The sequence below is a fragment of the Polypterus senegalus genome, chromosome 17 (genome assembly GCF_016835505.1).
Source record: "Polypterus senegalus isolate Bchr_013 chromosome 17, ASM1683550v1, whole genome shotgun sequence".
In the NCBI taxonomy this organism is placed as follows: Eukaryota; Metazoa; Chordata; class Cladistia; order Polypteriformes; family Polypteridae; genus Polypterus; species Polypterus senegalus.
The window spans coordinates 75,336,624-75,353,696 of record NC_053170.1 but is presented as its reverse complement, the minus strand read 5'-3'; positions in this window follow the sequence as shown (position 1 = coordinate 75,353,696).

Sequence of the window (17,073 nt, the reverse complement as noted above, 5' to 3'; positions counted from 1 at the left end):
TTTGGTTCTAGCTCTTCATTTGGGACTCTATCCACAAATACAACCCTGAGATTTTCTTCATTCTGCAGCTTTTGAAAGTACTTCTTCCATCTATTCTTGATCCCATCATGCTTATTTTAATACCATCTTTCTTTTTCTTAATCTGACTAAAATCCTTGTCAGTCTTGTTCCTAGACTTTGCTGTTCTAAAAATCACACTCTCTCCCTCTTTTCATCTACAATTTTTCATAAACCTCCTCTCAAGATTGTGTCTTGTCTCTTTTCACAGATTTCTTTGACGTCTTCTTATCTTTTATCACATCCTGCACCTCTCTGTTCCACCACTATGTCACTTTGTTCCCAGGTGGGCTCCATCCTGTCATCAAACCCAACACCTCTTCACATGTTCTTAACATAACTTTGCTATTCCTCTCCCACCATTCCTCCACACTCTCAAATGACTGCACTTCATTTTCATTTTTTTTTCCCTAAACCTTCTCTTATTTTATCCTTGGTGCTCCTTGCTCTGGTTTTATTCTCCTACTGATTCTGATCTCCCAGTCCATCATCATTATTTTATGCTGTACTGTCACAGTTTCCATATTTAGAATGTACAATTCTTTATCTGTTTAAAATGAGATCTTCTACATATTGGAAAGTAATTTTGGCATTCCCTTCCTCCATTATTGCAAGTCACAAGCTGATTTACGTTCTTTTCAAAAAATGTGTTAATTATTAAAAATCAAACACCAAGGCAAAATCTACTATCCCCTCTCTGTCCCCATTTCTTTCCCCCACTCCCCGTCTTCCATGTACCCTCTCTATCATCTCTCTTTTTACCCACTTGCCCATTTAGATCGCCACCAACTATCACTTTTTCTCCCTTTTATACTGCTCTAAGCTCTTCATCCATTTGTGCCCTGAAAATGGTCTACTTCTCTTCCTCTCAGCTTACTTGAGGAGCAAATGCACAAATGTCATTAACTACAGTCAAGGCCAAGCTTGACACTCCCACTTTCCTATTTTCTATCAAATCTTCCAACTCTTTTCTTTCCATGTCACGGTCCCAACATTCAATGTCTCTACTCTTACCCTTAACTTACCTTTTTCTTTTCCCCTCCCCTTCCTCCCTTTGGCCCAGTAGCCCTTGCTTGCTTCCTACAGTGGTCAGGTGAAACCCGTGCATGTTGCCTATGGGGTACTCCCTAGCATTTTCCCAAGCTGATTGGATCGATTCCACCATTAATATTTTGGTTAAGTTTTACAACCAAATGTTTTATTTATATAAAAGAAGTAATCCTGCACAAAAAAATGGGACATAAAAAATAAATAATAGGAGTTGAGAGGCTAAATATGGATGAGATTGTTTTACAAATTGCCACAAAAATGTTTCTAATGATTTCTATGGAAAGACACAGATCTTTCCAACAATGTGCATTTGAAATAAAAGACTTTTATAATTTCTTACATACATTAGTACAGTTTTGACCCTTGTCAATCCAGGTTCAGGTTCACAGGGGATGCAATCTATTCTTATCAACGTTTATCAGAGTACTAGTTTTTTTTTTTTTGTTTTTTTTTTAATAAAATATACAGAATGAAACTCTTTTTTGTTTGTTGTAGCCCTTTATATAATTAGCACTGGATTTTTTTTAAGTACAGTAATACCTATAGTGCTTCTGCTTTTAAGAGGACTACAACGGCAGCTAATTCTTTCACTTGATTTTCTGACACAAAAGGAATTGAGGCAGGAATTAATTAATCAAAAAACAGAAAATTAAAGTCAAAAGAAAACATAGCCCTATGTTGAAACCAGATTGATAAAAAAAGTTGCACTAGCCACTCCAGACTTTTACCCTGAACTCTGATAAGTTGGAAGTCTTTAAGCGGACCTCAATACTTTCTAACCTCAGACATCAAGGCTTATTCCGGTCATCCTGCATAGCAACATGCTTAGCAGCATGACATAAACTAAATCCAAAATGATAGTGCCTATGGAAAAACCCTTAAATCTAAAAAAATGTCCAGAAAAAAGCGAGGCCAAATTAAAAGATACTGAAGCAACCCTCTTCTAAATTATGTAAGAATGTATAAACCGTAGTGCTAGTTTATGGGACAGAAACCTTTAGAGGCTGCCTTGTGTTGTGAGCCACATCTACTGCTTAGCCCTAAAAATAGGGGCTAATTCACGCTTACAGACCACAAACCACTTGACAGAGGCTCGTTTCTTTGTCCAGTTCCCCTCAATTAGCTGCCACATAAGTCCAAGTTTAAGCAGATGTTCTGAAACACTGTCATAAGTGGAAAATCTAGGAATTGTGGTTAAATCCCATACAGACATTTAAACTGAGACATTTTCAGGGTAGAATGTAATGCAACATTATGAGAATACCCCACTAGGGGCAACAATGTACTTCTATTATCCTGGCTACAATTAACAGTATAACAACAAAAATCTCCAAATTGTGGTCTACTTTTTTCATCTATCTGTTAGGCTCTGGATGATATCCTGAAGTTAAACTGATTGTACATCCAATATGATCACTTAAATTATGGACCACAATTATCCATTATTGTATTGGGAAAGCCATGTAAATAAATAACATGTTTCAAAAAGATATCAGCCACCTCTTTGGCTGCAGGAATTTTTTATGGTGAACAACATGTGCCTGTTTAGAGAATCTATCTACTATTATAAAAAAAATAGTAGTAAGTCCTTTAGGAGGATGTAGATCAGTCGTAAAATCCAAAGATTCTTATTCTCAAGGTTGATGTGGAACTAAAATAAATTGGAAAAAAAAATCCTTGGATACCCTGTGTTTGAGTTTGATAAACAGAAAACATCACAAGCAGTCCCATAATAATAAGTTTCTTTTGACATATTTTCTTACCAAAAATGCTGTTTTAATATGTTGAGTTATTCCAGGTTACCCCTGGAATATGGGTTTCGTACAGGCTCATTCAAAACCTTCCTCTGAAGATCTGGTTACATAATACTTTCCTAGCAGAATTTTATCTGGATTGTAGCCTTATTCTGATTATTCAATTCTTCTGATTGCTCAGATGGAAGAATTAATACTAAACACATAAACGTTTCTGGTGTCAAAATATTTTCAGGGTCCATTATTATCTCATCTGGTTCATGAATTCTACAGAAAGCATCAGCTTTACTGTTTCATCAACAGGAAACTGTGAAAATTGAAATGACTGAGGAAAATTGCCCATCAAGCCTGATTAGCGTTCAACTGTTTAACTGTTTTCAAATAATTATGATTTTTATGGGCAGTATACAGAAGATAGGGAAAGAAAATGATGTATCCTCTAACCAATACCTAGATTCTCATAATGCTGATTTAATTTCTAGGTGTTCACAATTACGAGCAATATAGGTTTATTCAGCTAGGAGAAGTTTCTTGTAGAAGTAAGCACAATGATGAGCAAGTTGTATATCAATTGCCCCTACTCTACCGCCCCTACTTGACACTTCAGCTTCCACTATAAATAGTAAAGAAGGATCTGGGTACCTTGATGTTGCAGGCCTAGTGAACAATATCTTTAAATGTTGAAATACATCTTCTGTTTCTGGAGTTTAGCAATTTAAAAAAAAAATGTATTCTTAGTGAAGTGATTGAAGTTATTAAAGAAATAACCGAGCAAAAAACTTTTTAAGTCAAAAATAATAGTTGGCAACTCCAACAGATTCTTGATCTTGTTTAAAAATGAAAGGCAGTGGATAATTATTCTTGATAGTTATTTAATGTAGTTCTCTGTAATCAATAACTTCCTTTATACAAAATAAAACCAATATTTATGGAACTATGTGATGAAGAAATAAGAGGGGTTGTAGCAGTTCTTCACAATGCTGTGGGATTTGCAGATGCAACACTTTATTGTAAATGGAGGGCAGAGAGGTCTCAATAATCTATTCTGCTGTGTGCACTATTCATTGTAGGTCATTACAGTCAGAGATACTGATGTACCAAACCAGATAGTGATGCAACTTGTCAGAAAGCTTCTATTGTGGTGAGAATGGGGGGAGGTAGGCTGGCCTTCTTCAGCCACAAAAGAAAGTGGAGACACTGCTACACATTCTTGGCTATGGATGTCGTATTAATTGACCAAGTAAGGTCATCTGCCAGGTGCACACCAAGGAATTTGGTGCACTTGACCAATTCCACTGCAGGGCCCTCAGTGTGCAGTGGAATGTGAACAGTATGGGACTTCTAAAGTCAATCATCTCTTTCATCTTGTCCACATTAAGAGACAGATTGTTGCACTTGCACCAGTTCACCAATAACCGTATCTCCATTCCATAAGGTGACTTCTCTCCATTGCTGTTAAGACCCTCTAAACTGCTGTATCATCTGCAAACTTAATGATAATATTACAGCTGTACACAGTCATACAATTGTGAGTCAGCAAAGTGGACTGAGTGCACAGCCCTTGTCGGTTCTAGTGCTTAGCATGATAGTACTTGAGATGTTTCCAAAAGGGGCTGTCTGTGGTGTCTCTGTTACAAAGTCCAGGATCCAGTTGTATAAACAAGTGTTCTATGTAGTAGGGCTGGGTGAATATATTGCATATATTGGGGACATTAAAATATACCTATAAATGCAGATTATAATTTAAAAATATGCTTTGCATATAGTATGTAAAAACATATACATACCTAAAACAGAGAAACGTCTTATTTAAATTCTAATTAGACAAACGTATAGGAAAAGTATACAGAGCTGAACAGAGTCCATTCTAATCCGAGCAATCCACCGAAAGACAGGAAGTAAGCTCACAGGTGTGTACTCTGGGTAACAGCCTGCAAATAATCATTCCCTAAAATATGTTCCCTTTTACAACGTACATTAAGCACAATGAAAACACAGCTACACATAAAACAGACATTGTATCCTGTTACATAAGCACAGATGTGCTGTTATCATTGGTGGTCATTGATGTTGCAGATTTGGTGGGAAAAAGATACTGAAACATAGCTAAAACATGTTACCCATAAATCATATATCAACAATATAAAAGGAAAGACATAAAAATCTAATCAAAATACTGTGCAAAAAATTCAGTTAATGAGAATTACCAATACATATGTGCGGTAAAGTGTGTCCGGGTCTGTGGCAGTGCAAGTCTTTTATATAAGCAGTTGGGCTGAGGTTTCATGGGTGTAAGTCCTTGATACTTCATAGATCATTTCGAAAGCACCAGCGCCCACAAGGTTAAAGGGGTCTGAGAAGGACAGAAAGGGGAAAAATTTTGAAAGATTAGGAGGAAAATGACCAAGAGAGGGCAAAAGTAAAAAATAAGAAAGAAAAGAAGAGAGGCACATTGGCAGAATTGAGTTATTGTTCCCGTGCAAAGGTAAGAAGGCAGTGATCAGGATGCTCCACAGGGAGCAAAACAAACAACACTTCAGGGGTGAAGTTGCTCCTGTTGAAAACTGAGAGGAGCAGAAATGTCCGGTTGCTCCAGGGATCATTCTACATACACCAGATGATGGTTTTGGGCAAAAGTAGCTGGGCTCAGTGAGTCTCTATGTATACCAAAAATATGGTGGTGGGAATAAAAGCCATAATAAGTTGACTGTGCTTTTGTCAGTGTCTTGGTTTGTTGAGGAGACCAAGACAGTGAGAAGGGGAGAGGGTATAGAAAGACACAGTGGGGCTAGGAGAGAAAGAAAAGCTGATTCTGACTTAGCTTTTATTATTGATTTTGCTAATTTATTTATTTAGGAATTCATTTTTATGGATTACTTATCAATGAAGAGATTGAACTGCACCACGCATTTTGCATTAAGATGCACTAAGAGCTTTGCTCCTGGCATTGTTACCCAGCCACAGGGGATATACAAACCAGTGTGTTTTTTCGTGCCGGTCCCAAGCCCGGATAAATGGGAAGGGTTACGTCAGGAAGGGCATCCGGTGCAAAATTTTGCCATATGCCAACAATACAAATTTCCATACCGCATCAATCAAGCCCCGGGTTAACAACGACCGCCACCAGCACTGTTAGCCAACAGGGTGCTGGCAGAAATATGGCTACTGTTGGCTGAAGGAGAAGAAGAGAGGGGAGACGTGTCAGGAGGCAGGAGGAGAGGAGGAAGGTACTGAGGGTAGGAACTTTGAATGTTGGCAGTATGACTGGTAAGGGGAGAGAGTTAGCAGATATGATGGAGAGGAAGAATGTTGATATATTGTGCGTGCAAGAGACTAAATGGAAGGGGAGTAAGGCCAGGTGGATTGGAGGTGGATTCAAATTGTTCTATCATGGTGTGGATGGGAGGAGAAAGGGGTTAGGAGTTATTCTGAAAGAACAGTATGTCAAGAGTGTTTTGGAGGTGAAAAGAGTGTCAGGCAGAGTAATGATTATGAAGCTGGAAATTGGAAGTGTGATGTTGAATGTTGTTAGTGCATATGCACTACAAGTTGGGTGTGCAATAGGCGAGAAAGAAGATTTTGGGAGTGAGTTGGATGAAGTGATGAACAGTGTACCCAAGGGACAGAAAGTGGTGATTGGAGCGGATTTCAATGGGCATGTTGGTTAAGGGGACAGTGGAGACGAGGAGGTGATGGGTAGGTATGGTGTCAAGGAGAGGAATGAAGAAGGTCAGAGGATGGTGGATTTTGCCAAAAGGATGGACATGGCTGTAGAGAATGCATATTTTGAGAAGAGGCAGGAACATAGGGTTACGTACAAGAATGGAGGAAGATGTCAATGTCAATATATTTATATAGCACATCTGCTATTCTAGACCAACTGTAACCTGTGTATCAGGGATTTGCTAATCCCAGAATATAGCGAGTTGCAGTAATCAAAGTGAGAAAAAATAAAAACATGAGTAGCTTTCTCAAGATCCCTAGAAGATAAAAAGGCTTTATCTTACCTAATAGACAAAGCTGGAAAAAGCAACTCTTGAATACAGAATTTACTTGATTCTCAAAAGAGAGGCTACTGTCAAAGATAACACTTAGATTGTGGACTTGAGGTTTGCACAAGATAGAGAAAGAGCCAAGCAGTTCAAAACCAATTTGGGCTTTAGCTGATGGACCCACTATAAGCACCTCCATTTTATTTTGATTCAGATCAAGAAAATTATTAGCCATCCAGGATCTTAGTTCAGAAAGACAGTTGTGGAGTTGATTTATTGCAGAGATGCAGACAGGTATATAAACCTGTGTATCATCGACATAGCAGTAATAAGAAATGTTAAATTTCCTAAAAATAGCTCCAATAGGATGAAGGTATATAGAAAATAAAATAGAACCCAAAATGGATCCCTGAGGAACACCATATTTAAGAGGAGCAGTAGATGATAAAGAGGAATTTAAAGTCTCTGAAAAGTGTCTACCAGTTAAATATGACCTCAATCAGTTAAGAGCAGCCGCTTTAAGCCCAACAAGATGTTCAAGCCGCATCAGCAATATCTCATGGTCAATAGTGTCAAAGGCAGCGGACAGATCAAGAAGGAGAAGGACTGCCGTGTCACCTGAATCAGTAATAATAGAGATGTCATTGAATACTTTCAGGAGGGCCGTTTCAACACCATGAAAACGCCTAAAGCCAGATTGGCAGATCTCAAATAAATTATTGGAGTTAAGGTGATCGATCAATTGATTATAAATAATTCTTTCTAGAATTTTAGCCAGAAATGGAAGTTGGGAAATTGGGCGAAAATTGGCTAAAACTCCAGGATCTAATTCTACATTTTTTAGAGAGGGACGGACCACAGCATGTTTAAAAAATGAGGGCACAAACCCCGCATTTATAGAATCATTCATAATGGCTAGTAAAGATGGGGCCAAAACATCAAAGGCTTACATTAAAAGGCATGGTGGTACTATATCGAGAGGACTGGGAGCTGGTTTAAGGGTGTCAATAGTTCTTTTTAACTGTGACAGTGAGACTAGATCAAAGGATTCTAAGACAATGCACTGTTTAACAGTAGGAAGTTCATAACCAGTTTGAACAATACCACAGCAGATAGTATCACTTTTGCTGACAAAGAATGACAGAAACTGCTCACATGAATGAACAGTGCTATTTAATCCCATCACAGAATGAGGGTGAATGGCTATATTAATTGAATTAAATAACACCCTAGGATTCTTAAAATGACAGGATACTAAATCAGCAAAGAAATCTTGTTTAGTTTTCTTAACTGCAGCCTGGAAGTTGAATTAAGTCCTAAAATACTGTTTAGAAACAATCAGTCCATCTTTTTTCCAATGCCGTTCAGCAGCTCGACAGGCACGGCGCAGCAATCTCGTAGTTTCATTTAGCCAGGTAGCAGGTGCTCCCTTATTACTGCGTATCTTGGATGGAGCATTTGAGTCTAAAATCGTTTTACAAGAAGAATTAAATTTTAAAACAGAATCATCAATACCATTATTTTGGACATGCACATCAAGACTAGAGAATATGGTTTTAAAATCGGATATAATGGAGGAATTTAAAAAGCGAGAGCAGCGTGGGGGACAGCTAATAGTCAGGACATCAATGGTAATATTCATATCCATCATTATAGAAAAGTGATCAGTGAAAGAAACATCGCATAAATGAATATTATTAACTGAAATATCACAAGTAAGAACGAGATCAAGGGTGTGACCAAGAGAGTGAGTTGGCATATTAATATGCTGGATAAAATCAAATGAGTCCAATAGTGATAAAAAGTCATTAACCAAAGGTTTTGATTGACAACAAACGTGAATGTTAAAATCACCAACAATAAATACTTTGTCATGGGAGAGGGTAATATCAGCCAGGAGATCAGATAATTCAGAAATGAAGATAACATTAAATACAGGAGGTCTGTAAACCATGGCAAACAACAAAGAAGGGTGCTGCACACTTCGAAAAGTTGCATTTCAAAGCTACTAAACGGACCCTTTGTAAGGCTCCGACACAAGAACACACTTTTAAAAACAGTGCACCCCCCCCCCCCCCTCCCCCACGACGAGTCAGCTGCAGAGAGTTTAAAAATGAATAACCTGATGGTACCAAGTCAGTAAAACATGAAGAGTTACCATTTAAAATCCAGGTCTCAGTGATGAAAAAGAAATCCAGATTATTTGACATTATTAGACACTGATCTTTCAAGAGAGCAGCCTTGATAGACATAGAAGAGCTTGTTGTGGGATGAGAACGGATGAACGTACGGAGATTAGCAGCGTTTACTGCCCAAGAGCTCACCGAGGAGGAGTGATGCCGCCTTGAAATGGAGAACTTAAATCCGGTGTCCAGCGCCCATGAACCAGGGATGGAGTCCCGTGCAGGAGAAAATGGGTCATAGACAACTTGCAGGCATCGAGAATCCAAGCTCTGGGACTTAAGTCGGCATTGTTTAACAGCAATTCCGGCTCTTTTTCTACGACGGCGGCGGATGTATTTGCGTCTCCGTACTGACCCCTACTCTCTTTTCTGTTTCTTTTTCCAGTTTCTTTGTGGTGGTGGCCTGCGCCACCTCCACCTACTCAAAGCTTCATGATGCTCCAACAATGATGGATGGATTAAAAGGCTACGTGACCATCTTCATCAAGCCCTTCCGTGAGAACCCTAAATCTAAAAAGGACTGTTTCATTTATGTTAGGTAGAATGCCCAGAGGGGACTGGGCGGTCTCATGGTCTGGAATCCCTACAGATTTTATTTTTTCTCCAGCCGTCTGGAGTTTTTTTGCTTTTTCTGTCCCCCCTGGCCATTGAACCTTACTTTTATTCGATGTTAATTAATGTTGATTTATTTTGTTTTCTTATTGTGTCTTTTATTTTTCTATTCTTTATTATGTAAAGCACTTTGAGCTACTGTTTGTATGAAAATGTGCTATATAAATAAATGTTGTTGTTGTTGTTGTTGTTTCTCCAAGGGGCATTCAACTCACTGATGCAGATGAACACTGGCGTCCAGGTGAAGAAGTCAGGAGATGAATAAAACAAAGGTGGAGGTTCACATAATATCCCATCAGGAGATGAAAACTGAGAGGAAAGCAAGCCAGAAAATATGTTAAGTAAAGAATCATGATCATAGGACAGTGACCATTGGGATAAACTAAAACATAAAAACAAAGTTAAAAGATAGATTAGCGAGACGAGTAGATGGCAGCCACAACAGTCGCCGCCATCTGCATTACATCCTATGCAGAAGAGTTGATCTGAAGGAGACTGAAGACTGCAAAGTGGTGGCAGGGTAAAGTATAGTTAATCAGCATAGGATGGTGGTCTGTAGGATGAAGTTGGAGATCAAGAAGAGGAAGAGAGTGAGGGCAGAGGCAAGGATCAAATGGTGGAATTTGAAAAAGGAAGACTGCAAGGTTGAGTTTAGGGAGGAGGTGAGACAGGCACTGGGTGGCAGTGAAGAGTTATCAGACAGCTGAGAAACTATAGCAGATGTAGTAAGGCTGACAGCAACAGAACAGAAGGGAGTTATATCCCAATGTGTAATTATCATCTTGGAATGGCTTTATTGTGAAACTTGCAAACTATCCCTTACATTTATCTAAGTTTCATTCCTAGACTCAGTTCTCATTTGACAGATTGAAAATGTGCTGTTAATTTGATTAAGAACACTAAACTGACCCAGGGAAAGGAAGCAAGCATGGATGTGTGCATAATTGTGCCCTTTGATCTTGTTTTTCTTTTCTGCGTTATATTCATTGCTCCATCTTCCCAAGATCCTTTACTGGAAAACACAGCTTCACAAAATGTATGTATAGCTGTGGATTTAAATACATTTACTGCTTAATATTTTACATACATAAGCCTGGATTCAGGCAGATATAAAATAGTACATATAAATACATTTGAATACTGCTGTGTTGTGCACAGTCTATTCAGATGAAATCCTTTGTGACCTCTTGGCTAAGCTTAATATTATTCAGACATTTACAGGTTGTCTTACAGTGTACATTTCTTTGTGAAGCTATTTTCTCTATATGGACTTATTGATTTCAATATGCTACATATAACCAAGCAAATTTTGAAAAGCCCATGCTATGAATCTGATCCACAAGGCTAAGGGGTACTAGCATAGGAAATGATTGGTCAAACATTTATTCTATTACTGGCAAGAGCAATTGTTTAACAAAAATATGCTCTTAAAATGAATCATTAACCATAAAAAGGGGGCGTTCAGTAATGCACACCCAGAGGTTAAAACTGAAAGCAGTATGGCATTTGGCTAAATGCCAAGGAAATGTAGTCCATTTTAGTTTATACTGTTTTTGATTTAACTCAGTGATATTTTGTAAGGATGAAGGTATATATAACCCATGCCTTAAAATTCTGAAAGACAACAGAATCCATGCATGGGAGACATGGGAATGGCAATTTGTGCCCAAAAGAGACATAATGCAACATGTAACTGGTAGGTTTTGAGTTCTCACTGACTCAAGATTTTCAGGAAAGACTTACACATGAAATGTGATTAATCTTAGATAGGGTGGGGTTTGTGCTTCACCCTATGCCTTTTATGTTAAGTTCCGCTCAGCCTCACAGCATACACTGCCCACTCACACTTAGAACTACATAGACACTAGGCCTAAATGATACCACAGTGCTAAATGGATCCTGTTTGCTGCTGATTGCAAATTAAATCAATATGTATGTGTAAGAGTTACAGTGAAGGACATATGTTGACACTGCAGCTGCTCAGAAGCTGAAGTAATGTCACTGGCTTAAGCAACTGCTGCTTTGGGAGTTTAGCATAAAGAAAGCTGAACTCCTCCTCTTTAGAAGTCTGCCTTTGAGGACCGGCCAAATACTCTTTTGTTAGCCACAATGATTTAACTTTTAACAATTACCACATAGCTTACCTATGAGTCAGACCTATGTACTTTTTAAACATTCTGCTTCCTGTTTTTTTAACTTCTTATCCTGATAGAATTAAAACTGTCTTCTTTGACTAAGTCTGATCCTATATGAATTACAGAAAAACTTCAAAAAACTCCTGCACCCTCATCATCTTACAGACTTGTTAGAAATTTCCAATTTACTGTTGCTTGAGCATGTGTCCTGTTCCTGACTGTGGAGTAAGAAGATTTTTAAAAAAAAAATATCTTTTAACAGGATGACATTGCAGCTTGGCCTTAGTTACCAAATGTCCAGTTGCTAGTTTGCACACTGATAAAAAACAAGGTTGGTACAAGGAGAAGAAAACAGTCCCCCACCAAAGCCTATGAGTCACGCCATTGTCCTCGGGCCAAACAAGTACGTCAAAGAGCGGTGAAAGCAGCCTGAATAGCTGAAGGAAACACGATGCAGCTGGACAGTTGGAGGCAGCTAAAAGGCCTGGAAAGTCAATGCAATTTGAGCTATTTTTAAACTTAACTTAAGAGCCATTTTAAGTTTTGTTGTACATGTAGGTCAATGTGTGGTTATACTTGATTTTTGTGACACATATTTATTTGTAATTATTCATATAACAGGGTGGAAATGAAGATTAAAAAGATGTGTGAAACTAAACTAAAAGTGTTCTTGTATATTTTCTTGTATGTACAATGTATGTCTTAGATCACATATTAATTGACTTGTATCGTTAATTGATGTAAATTGTAACATGGCATAGGCTTAGTTTCAAAGGAATGGAAGATATATTCAAAGTACACTGGGGTTGGGGGTTCTTTTGATAGTTTGGAATTAGGTGTGTTTACTAATATTATTAGAAAAGGTTTTTATACTCTGATGGGATGCAAAATAAGATGAAGGGAACATACACTTGTGCTTGAAAGTCTGTGAACCCTCTTTTCTATATCTCTGCATAAATATAACCTAAAACATCAGATTTTCACTCAAGTTCTAAAAGCAGATAAAGAGAAACCAGTTAAACAAATGAGACAAAAATATTACACTTGGTCATTTATTTATTAAGGAGAATTATTGAATATTAAATATTTGTGAGTGGCAAAAGTATGTGAACCTCTAGGATTAGCAGTTAGTTTGAAGGTGAAATCAGAGTCAGATGTTCAATTAATGGGATGACAATCAGGTGTGAGTGGGCACCCTGTGTCATTTAAAGAACAGGGATCTATCAAAGTCTGCTCTTCACACCACATGTTTGTGGAAGTGTATCATGGCACGAACAAAGGAGATTTCTGAGGACCTCAGAAAAAGAGTTGTTGATGCTCATCAGGCTGGAAAAGGTTACAAAACCATCTCTAAAGAGCTTGAACTCCACCAATCCACAGTCGGACAGATTGTGTACAAATGGAGGAAATTCAAGACCATTGTTACCCTCCTCAGGAGTGGTCGACCAACAAAGATCACTCCAAGAGCAAGGCGTGTAATAGTCGGCGAGGTCACAAAGGACCCCAGGGTAACCTCTAAGCAACTGAAGGCCTCTCTCACATTGGCTAATGTTCATTTTCATGAGTCCACCATCAGGAGAACACTGAACAACAATGGTGTGCATGGCAGGGTTGCAAGGAGAAAGCCACTGCTCTCCAAAAAAAAATTGCTGCTCATCTGCAGTTTGCTAAAGATCACGTGGACAAACCAGAAGACTATTGGAAGAATGTTTTGTGGATGGATGAGACCAAAATAGAACTTTTTGGTTTAAATGAAAAGCATTATGTTTGGAGAAAGGAAAACACTGCATTCCAGCATAAGAACCTTATCCCATCTATGAAACATGGTGGTGGTAGTATCATGGTTTGGGCCTGTTTTGCTGCATCTGGGCCAGGACGGCTTGCCTTCATTGATGGAACAATGAATTCTGAATTATATCACAAAATTCTAAAGGAAAATGTCAGGACATGTGTCCATGAACTGAATCTCAAGAGAAGCTGGATCATGCAACAAGAGAACGACCCTAAGCACACAAGTTGTTCTACCAAAGAACGGTTAAAGAAGAATAAAGTTTTGGAATGGCCAAGTCAAAGTCCTGGCCTTAATCCAATTGAAATGTTGTGGAAGGACCTGAAGCGAGCAGTTAATGTGAGGAAACCCACCAACATCCCAGAGTTGAAGCTGTTCTGTATGGAGGAATGGACTAAAATTCCTCCAAGCTGGTGTGCAGGAAAGATCGAAAGATACCGGAAACGTTTAGTTGCAGTTATTGCTGCAAAGGGGGGTCACACCAGATACTGAAAGCAAAAGTTCACATACTTTTGCCACTCACAAATATGTAATATTCGATCATTTTCCTTAATAAATAAATGACCAAGTATAATATTTTGTTTAACTGGTTTCTCTTTATCTAACTTTAGGACTTGAATGAAAATCTGATGATGTTTTAGGTCATATTTATGCAGAAATATAGAAAATTCTAAAGGATTCACAAACTTTCAAGCACAACTGTAGCAACAGTTTTTGTTTGATTCTCTCCTGGTAGCAAACTTTTCTGAATGTAAAAATAAGACTAATGGTAATAAGCAAATGACACTGCTGGAATTTTCACTCATGACCCACTCTGTCAGCTCACAGTAAGGAGATCATGGGTTTGCATCTCGGGTCCTCTCCTCCCTGCATGGAGCGCAAAAGCACTTTGAGTATTATCATTATTATTGTTATTATTATTTTTCAGCAGAAAATACTGTAAGTTGAATATTCACTCTCACCAGGACCGTTGTGCTTTTCAAGCCCCAACACTTACTTCTCATGATAGCAATAAGTTTTGAGGGTAACTTATCAGCACATCTCAAACCACACAAAAGTAAAGACTTTAATTCTACTTCATGCATGCCATTCACTCCAATGATATGCTTCTGCCTTTGTAAGACTGAAAACTGTCCTCTGCTCATGCCTTATAAGACAATATCGGATCTTCTTGTTCAGGACCAGTAGTTTTCTATATGGTTAAAACAGGAAGAAGTTCATTAGCTACCAGTCAACACAATCAAACAAAAGGAGTAAAGAGGAACATTGCTAGAAAAGCATGTTTAAGATAAAAATACAACCTATTAAAGAAAAGCAAATACTTTAAATAAAATGTAAGCAATGAACACATAAAAAACACAACTACTGATTGCAGAATGACTAAGAAAAGCACAAAGAACACAAGTTTATTTTTTTTAATTGGGAAAAAGAAAAATGGCTTTGGCTGATTACTATCTCATTACATTAGTTGTGGAATTAAAGATGTAAGACAGAATCAGAGACAAAATTAATTTGTGAAGAGTGACCACAAACATAACAATGGATATCTCCAAATGAGAAAACTTTATAAATGCTATAATCTACTAACCAAGAACAGCTAAAAGAAAAGAGAGTAACTCAAAAATTCAGAAAGATTCCATAATAAAATCTCTTTTGGCAATTTTTTAAGAAAAGTCTAAATCGCAAGGCTCAAACTACACATTTGTCAAAATTCCCATTGAAACAGTGATTTAACATCTTCCAAGATACCAGAAACTCTCTGCAGTTGAAGCATCTCCAGTGTAAGATCACGGACAAACACAGATGCTGATGAGAAAAGAGGATTAGCAGGAGCTGACATGGAAATTAAAGGTCACAACTAATAAAGCCTGGATATCCTAAAGCTAAATCTTGACTTCCATAAGTAATTCCCTGTAGACTAAAAAGAAGAGTGGAACTGCCCAAAGCCAAAATATTATTTTTGAACAACAGGGGTCACTAAAGAGTCAACCCTGAACCCTGATTAAGTGCCAACGAGATGGAAATTATACAAAAGCGTGTTTTATTAATTAAAATAATGAACACAATGAAGGGAAAAAATTGTTAGTAATAAAATATTTTAAAAATCTAACAAACAACTCCTCTCTGTTTAGTAGGACATCTCACAGATGTACCCCATCATCTTCTGAATAACTTCCTTCACACTGTGGCCTACTCTTCCATCCAGCATTTGAATTGATGTCCATAATCTCCTTTGGACTCCTGGTTTGAATGACCAATGGCCTTTTAAGCCTAATCCAGGTAGTATTTCCTGGTTAACTTTCATGCTTATGACCAGCCTAGGGCACTAATGGGGTTGTCCTATTGTAACTTCATCAAGCAGTCTGGGTATCTCTTCGGTCCTGTACTCTACACCTTCTTGAAAGTGACGGGTAAGCACAAGGTTACCTGTGCATTATTATGGGTTGTAGGGAGTTAAATTAAATATAAAATAAGGAGTCTCCTGCAGCCATGTAGCCTACTTGGGAAACATATGAGCTTCTTGTGATATCCTATATGGTCATGGAGCATAATGCACGCTGGTGTTGGCAGACCCATTCCACTGCCTAGACAAAAGTGGTGGCAATGCCAATGGTCTCTCTCTCTCTTTGCCAGGAAATATTATGGCCTGACTCCTATCCTGAACAATGCAAAACTATTTACTACCCCACTCTTAACCAGACCCACTTTAAATGCTAAAAATTACCTTCCTTTTGGAAAAATATGGAGGAAAAATCATAATATTTTGCAACAAAGACATTTGTTGACATATTTCATTTCAGGCAAAAGATGGCAGTATAATAGTTACAATCCAAAAAAAAGCAGTCAAGGTCTTCTGTGCAGGTGATACAAAAGGTGTAGTAATCACAGTGCGGAATGTAAACTTATAAGGAATTATTATTTTTAACAGAAATCAGAAAGAAAAAACTATCAAACTTTATTCTTGAATTGTTCCTACTGTCTTCCCATAAAAGTTATTGTATTTAGTTCAACATAAGGGACATTGCATGGTTAACTAGCTGAATTATGTCATTAAGACTAGCCTATGATAACTCTTGGAAGGCTATCACAAACTTTGAGAAAGGCTACTCAGTCAATAGAGCACAACAATGCCAGCATCATCTCATCGAGAAACAGGCTAATCTGAGTTAATTTATACATTTAGATTGGAGTCCCTTACTGATTTGCATAACCTCATCCATTTATGTTCTGTCTAAAGTTAAATACTAAAGAGCAAGAGTGGACCAAAACCACTGTGCAGCATTAGGTTTGACATACTCAATTTGACCATCAGAAAGGGAAACCTTTCTATTCATCAATGGTTGAAACCAGCAACAGACACTTTGCGGCTACGGTGCAAATTGCAACAGATGCATAGCACTGCAAAAAAACAAGAAGCATTAATGACAAAGAGACTGAGAAAGGTTAGCTTAAAATCTGGATATTTTTCTTTAGCTAGAAGATTCCCCACCTTGTGAAGAA